This window comes from Parasteatoda tepidariorum, chromosome X2, assembly GCF_043381705.1.
Source record: "Parasteatoda tepidariorum isolate YZ-2023 chromosome X2, CAS_Ptep_4.0, whole genome shotgun sequence".
Taxonomy (NCBI): domain Eukaryota; kingdom Metazoa; phylum Arthropoda; class Arachnida; order Araneae; family Theridiidae; genus Parasteatoda; species Parasteatoda tepidariorum.
The window spans coordinates 24,666,791-24,673,735 of record NC_092215.1 but is presented as its reverse complement, the minus strand read 5'-3'; the positions used below and the strand labels follow the sequence as shown (position 1 = coordinate 24,673,735).

The following is a 6,945-nucleotide window of genomic DNA, read 5'->3' as shown; positions in this document are numbered from 1 at the left end:
CCTCTCTCTCTCTCTATATATATATATATATATATATTAATTTATTTCATTTTGGAAATGGTAACAACAAATGATGGCATAATTGCTCAATTAAAACTTTTTCGATCTTATTTATTCAAATTAGTTCTTCACAGTTATCGCATTTAAAAGTGACACTTCTTAAAATTATAGCAATTAAAACAATCGAAATACCGAAAATAATAATGGAAGAGAAAATGATTCTATAAGCTCGATAATTACGCAAAAACTGATGACATACGATCTACTTTATTACGAAAAAGATATTAAAGTCGAATAAATGGCGTAAAGCAGTTAGCGTAACGAAAAAAACTTTTTATTCTGAAAATGTCGAGATCAAAAAAGATAGGAAAACGTAATAATCGAGTTCTAAAATATAGAGAATCATTTGTTTTGATATATGAACACGGCTTATTCTTAAAAGTCTTCTGTCACTATCAAATCTGCTATGTTATAAATAGCACGATTCATTGCTCTTAGAAATTCAATGAAGAGGAAAAGTAATTCAGAATTTTATCTGAAACCAATTTCATAACTCAGATTTTTACTTTTCGTTTTAGTTTGAATAATAACAGGTTAAATGAGTTTCTCAGTTTTTTTCGTTTTGCTTTTTCGCAATTTATTTCATAAAGATTTTTTTCTCCGGGCCAGTTTTTTTTTTGTGAAATTTCTTTTGACTTGCGCTTTTTCGTCAATGTGAATTTTCTATGTGTGCAATTTTTCTTTATTTTAATAGCATTTTTTTTTTACTACTAATCCCCACTGTATTCTCTTACAACGAACTTTTAACTTTGTTTAGGTTTACAGTAATTCTGCACAGCAGCAAATATGTTTTTTTCCCGCCAACTGATAGGGGAAAAAAGGGAATTTATGATTCGTTTTTTGCTTTACTTTTTATGCTGGGGGAAAGAACAACATTTAGAATTTTCCGTAAAATACTATCGTGGTTTATTCATTTATCATTAGACTTTACTTTTAAAATGCTGGTTTTTTTTATTGAAAAAAATGTTACTTAGTCCTCCCTTATCTGATTTCCATTTGCGACTGCAATTTGTTTATTAATATTCAGCAAAAAACTTTTGAACGTATTTTTTTTCTTAAAATATCAGAATTATAATAACGGCTTCATACAGCTTCATCAGCAGCTAAACTAAGTGTCCCTTAGGAAATAGTTTAGACGACAGCTTCATTAAAATGATCTATCGGGGGTAATAGTCTTTATCCTTTACGACTTTTTCATATAATTCTGTTGGGAATGTATATATTTAATAAATAAGATATTTCTTGTAAAGAGCTATAATTTATTTTATTGAAAGCTACAGATATGGCATTTTTATAACTCTGTTGATAAGATTAAGATGATAAAAATATTCTTACTTTATACTTAAGATTAAATTAAAATTGTGTTTAATAAGAAATTATGCTCCTGTGTTTTTCTAGAAAAATTATCAAATTCAAAATCTTCTCTTATTTCATATTAGGAAATTTATTTATCAGTTGCACAATTATTGCTCATAGAATTGTTAATTGATCGTAGGAAAAATGAAGCAAATATTCGAAAATAAATATATGACAAGGGATTTCAAAAAATGATTTTTCCTGCTTATAACCAAGCAATCTGTTTTAAATTATTTTTAATTGCAATACACAATTAAAACATTTCTTTAAGTCACAAATTTTAATAAATAGTTTTATTATTATTTTTTTAATTTGGTCATAAATAAGATCTAGAATAAATGTCACCTGAGAGTTTTTCAAAAATACAAATTTACATAGATATAAATAAAAGAAATGCTTATATACTAAAGTAAAAATTTTGTTCAGCATTAGTTTTAGTTCTTCCTTCTGATCAAAAGTTTGAAAAAATAATACTTAAAATAAATTTTCGCGCAATAGACATTTTTAGTTAATTCTAACTAAATAGTTGTATTGATTATTATCGCACTAAATTTCGAATATTTAATACGGAAATTGGCGTGTAAAGGTATCTTTTGTTTGTATAAATAGCACGAAAAAGAGTTATAGTCACCGTGAAAGATTCTGGATGAAATTTGGGTAAAAAGATTTGGATATTTGTATGCAGAAAATCCTTAAAATCAATTTTTTTCAGTGCAGAAATAATTATCTTATTACAGTGATTCAGTAAATATTACTGTAAAAATTGCCATATATAAGATTTTTTGCTTCGTAAAGCTTTGCCCATAAAATAGATTTTATTGTATGAGGACAGTACTTGAAAGCTGGTAATTTTTATCGAAATTTTATCCGTAATTTTTTATAGTGTAGAATCTACACAAATAATTAAATATTTAAATAGAAATGCTTATTTTGTAAACTCACTTTTCCTTTAAAAACAATGCTAAATCATGATACGTAGCTAATACATTGTCGCGTCGTGCTACGTAGTCACGGAGAAGAATGTATTATATAATGGGAAAAGGTGCATAATTGTTCTCATTCGAAAAAAATTTTTTTTTATCCTTTTACCCGTCGCGAATAACAAAGTTTTATAACGAGTGATTTTAATTTAAATTAACAATTAATATTCCTTAAAACTCATTTTTAGTTTTCCAATATGATAAAAAATAACAATTTGTTTTGGTATCTGCTCTAACAAAGCAGTTTCTGTAAAAAGTATAAAAAAAAGTATCTAAAATTAATTCCTCTTTCAAGTTTCATTTTTAAAAAAAATTACCTCTTCGATATGAAGCACTTGATAAGAATGTAAGAATACAATCCACTGTGAGTAATCAAAAAATAAATATTACGATTTGTTCTTCATTCATTATTAGCATTATTAAAAGTATAGTTCTGACTAAAATTAATTTAACATTTCCGTATATTATCACACTAATAAAAAATATGCTACTTTTAAAATTATTCATCAAAATTAATAATTAAAAACAGTTCTGTCTGTTTCTTAAATTGAAATACCATTCGTAAAATGCATTATTAATTTCAATACTATGTTCTTTTAAAGTAATCATATTTGCCTTAATTCATAATATATAACAATAACAATATAGCCTTAGTTCCCATTACAAATTAATGACTTTATAAAAATAATAGTGAATTATTTTGTAAACTTTTTTCAAAGTTATCAGATTGTTTTAAAAAATTGTTACCACTCTCTATTTATTATAAATGAAATTATTATTATATTTCTTTCATTTCACTGCATCCTATGATAATAGAATAATTTTATTTTCTATTCAATTTTCGAAAATATTATCCTATAATAAAATTATTTTTCGTCGGTCACATCAAATGAATTTTAAAAGGATTTTTTATATAAAAGAAAAACATTTATTGAGAAATAACACGAAACCTCTTAATTTCAAATAATATTACATCGTACCCCACAAAGTAATTAAGTATGAAAAAAGATCGTTATATAAGTACGCTTTTAGCCATTGATTAGATTAGAGTCAGAATATAACTTAAATTTAATTCTCTCTAAATTTTAAGTGAATATTTGTGTTCCAAGTATGCAAACTTTTAATTTTCAATCAAGATTTTTCCAAATAGTTTTATTGCTATAAACAAACCTTTTACCGTTTTGAAACTTGTTTGGACTGTGGAATGGCTTTTTTCCTTTTATTCCTGCCTCAACATTTCGAAGGAAAATGTTTATGTATTTATTGTTTATAAGTACTGCTCAACGTTTTTTTAAAATTCGATTTCGCAGAAACTATGACACGTATTTGGCTTTTTTTGTTTTGCCTTTCAAAATCATATTTTTTAAATTGGTGCATGAAATTGTATACCTTGCTATTCAAAATTGTTTCAACTATTATTAAATAAAACAATAAATATTTGCTAAAAGTTATTTCTGGCAAGGATCTTTCTTTGAATAAATACATTTTACTAAACAAAATGTACAAAATTTTCAAATCACTTAAAGAGCTTTCGAGATATGGTGAAATGTGATAAAAGTAAAGTTAACATTAAGGGGTCATAACTTTGGACCGCTCTCCTGACCAAACTATTATGACTATATTTACCTAAAAAAAGCATGTTTGTTCGGAGAAAGTATGTTTTTGTTTCTGATTGCAAAACATAAATTATAGTCTGCATTTATTAATTAGCATATTTAATGTCACCGTTAAGTTAACATTAAGGGGTCATAACTTTGGACCGCTCTCCTGACCAAACTATTATGACCATATTTACCTAAAAAATGCATCTTTGTTCGGAGAAAGTATGATTTTGGTTCTGATTACAAAACATAAATTATAGTCTGCACTTATTAATTAGCATATTTAATGTCACCGTTAAGTTAACTTTAAGGGGTCATAACTTTGGACCGCTCTCCTGACCAAACTATTATGACCATATTTACCTAAAAAATGCATGTTTGTTCGGAGAAAGTATGTTTTTGTTTCTGATTACAAAGCATAAATTATAGTCTGCACTTATTAATTAGCATATTTAATGTCACCGCCTCGTATCATTATGATTGAGTTCTAAAACTTGAATATCCGTACATAAGTAAAAAATTTTTAGGGTGGTCCATATTTTTTATTTTGAGCACAGTGGGGGAGAGTGGAGTCAATTGTAACATTTTTTACTTAACTATTTTTAAGTAACAAAAATCCAATATGTTATTAGTATTAATTGACAGACGAGTAAAGTAGGCTCTCATCTACTAGAAAAAAATTAATACCTTATTTTAAATGTTATTATATTAGTTATTAACAATTTCTGACAGTTGTACACTTATTAAAATTGTCCCCACTTACAGGGTCAATCGTAACAGTTCATAAATTTAACTGAAACATAGTTAATTATACATATTATTATAGTTATGATATATTTTTTTATTGATCAAAGTAGTAGTGATATTTTAGGAGTAGAAATAATACTGAGTAAAGACCTAAAAGGTTAAACGTTTAACTTTAAGGGGTTAAAAATTTTAATTTATGCTGTGAAAGGTGACAAATAAAAATATGCACATGCAACATAATATAAATGATATAGGAAACTATTGGTGGTTCTTAAAGAGTTAAGTAATGGTTTGCAAACATAAGATTATTTATTTTCAGCTGTTACAATCGTCCCTTTACTTATTGTTACAATCGTCCCCAAGACTCCATTTCAGTTTCATTTGTTAAAAACAATGCTAGTTAATTAACAAAATTAATTTTTTTTACTGAAATGTTAATTAAGGTGTCCACTTACATATTCGGCTAATAATTTTTATTTGTTTAAGCAAAATTACTTTGTTACAATATAATATTCTAATACCAAAAAAAGTACTAAGGGAACATGAAAATTTGTGATGTAACTCTTTTAAAAGTGCATAAAAATGATTGCCATCAGGGGTGTACATGTAGATTTATAAAATACACCTTGTGCGTCACCTAGGAACCAAATCTAGAGCCTAACACTCGAAATTTTTGCCTTGTTACAATCGTACCCTGTTACAATTGACCCCACTCTCCCCTACATGTAATGCTATTGTTTATGAATGTAATTTATTATTTATGGAAATATGTTTATTAAATACTTCTTTTTTTCCTATTTCAGACTCCAACTTACATATGGTAAAGTCATACATTCCGATAAATATTTGTTGCTATGAATTTATGTGAAGCAACTGTTCTGGTGGGTGCTGATTTCAACTTGAATCTTATTGGATACAAGAGCTCAAAATTGAATGACCTAAAGATATCATTGTTAGGACGTGATATGAATTCGAAATCAATATACTTTGTCAACTAATGTATCCGTAGCATTCACATGCAGGCACGTTGATATTGTTTGTGGAAATCTTTGTGTGCTGTTTTATGTTGTGTTTGAAAATATTGTGTTTGAAAATATTGTGTTTGAAAAAATTGTGTTTGAAAAATTCCATGGTGGTACTATTGTGTAAATTTTGTTGATATAATATTTGCAGTGCTGGAAAGCTGCAAATTCTTTTTTGAAAAGAAGTTACTAGATATTTATAAGTCTATTGTACAGAAAAAAGAGCTGAAATTGATGATGTTTTATAGCTTTCAAAGTGTTAAAATGTGCATAAATGGAAATGTTATTGCTGTTTAAAATCTGAGGTCTATTTATATCATTATGGACACTTGTCATTGTTTTAAAATTCATGCACCCAGATTGTAAGATGTTTTGTATTTTACTTAATCAAAGATTACTTCCCATTGAAATGTCCACTCGTATGAGACATGATAATGGAATTTATTTTGGTTATACCTCTCTCCTATACTTTTTAGATGTTTTAGAGTATTATTTACAACAATTTTATTTCTTGCACACTTTGCAAGAATTTTATCCGAAAATCACCTTTGTAACCAAACATTTTAGCAACATACTAAATGTTTTACATTGGAAAAATGGATTTTTAATTTATGAATTAAGGTTTTGAGTTTTATGTTTCATGGATATTCTTTAGAAAATGAATATCGCTCAAAATAGCAGTGAAAACCTGTTTGTACTGTAAAAATAAAGAAACTTATAATAAACTTCTAATTTATGTTTCTTATGGCTTATTTATGGGATGAATCTCATTCACTTTATCTTTCACAGGAAACAGTGCCAAACCTGTGAGCTTTATTATTCCAAGGGAGCGCTGCCGTTGACTGTCAATTTTGTGCTTTATCTTACTAATCATATATACTCCTTTTTACATAATTCTACATACTTTGAATTATATATAAATTATTTAATAAATGCCTGAAATAAATGCATTTAAGGCCTATAATGCAAGACTTCCTGTTTTAGATATCTAGAAAATTACTCAAAATAATGAACTTATCTTGAAAACCATTCAGAGTATAAATATAAGGTGTAACAAATGTTTTGAAACTATCTAATGTCTCGAGAAATATGCATCGAATCGAAAATGTGAAACTAGGCGCTTTCAATATTTATTTAAAGTTAATCAATGTTACCAAACTTGACCTTCCACCTTCCTGG

The 6,945-nt window shown here is 26.9% G+C and overlaps 1 protein-coding gene across 1 annotated transcript in view; it reads left to right on the top strand.

Annotated features, from left to right (window-relative positions):
* LOC107448874 (neuroligin-4, X-linked) overlaps positions 1 to 6,507 on the top strand; it is a 310,204-nt gene extending 303,697 nt beyond the window's left edge. Inside the window, exon 8 of the mRNA XM_071188081.1 lies at positions 5,548 to 6,507. The gene's annotated coding sequence lies outside the window, so the exon portion shown is untranslated. The remainder of the gene's footprint in view (positions 1 to 5,547) is intronic.
* Positions 6,508 to 6,945: the final 438 nt, after the last annotated feature.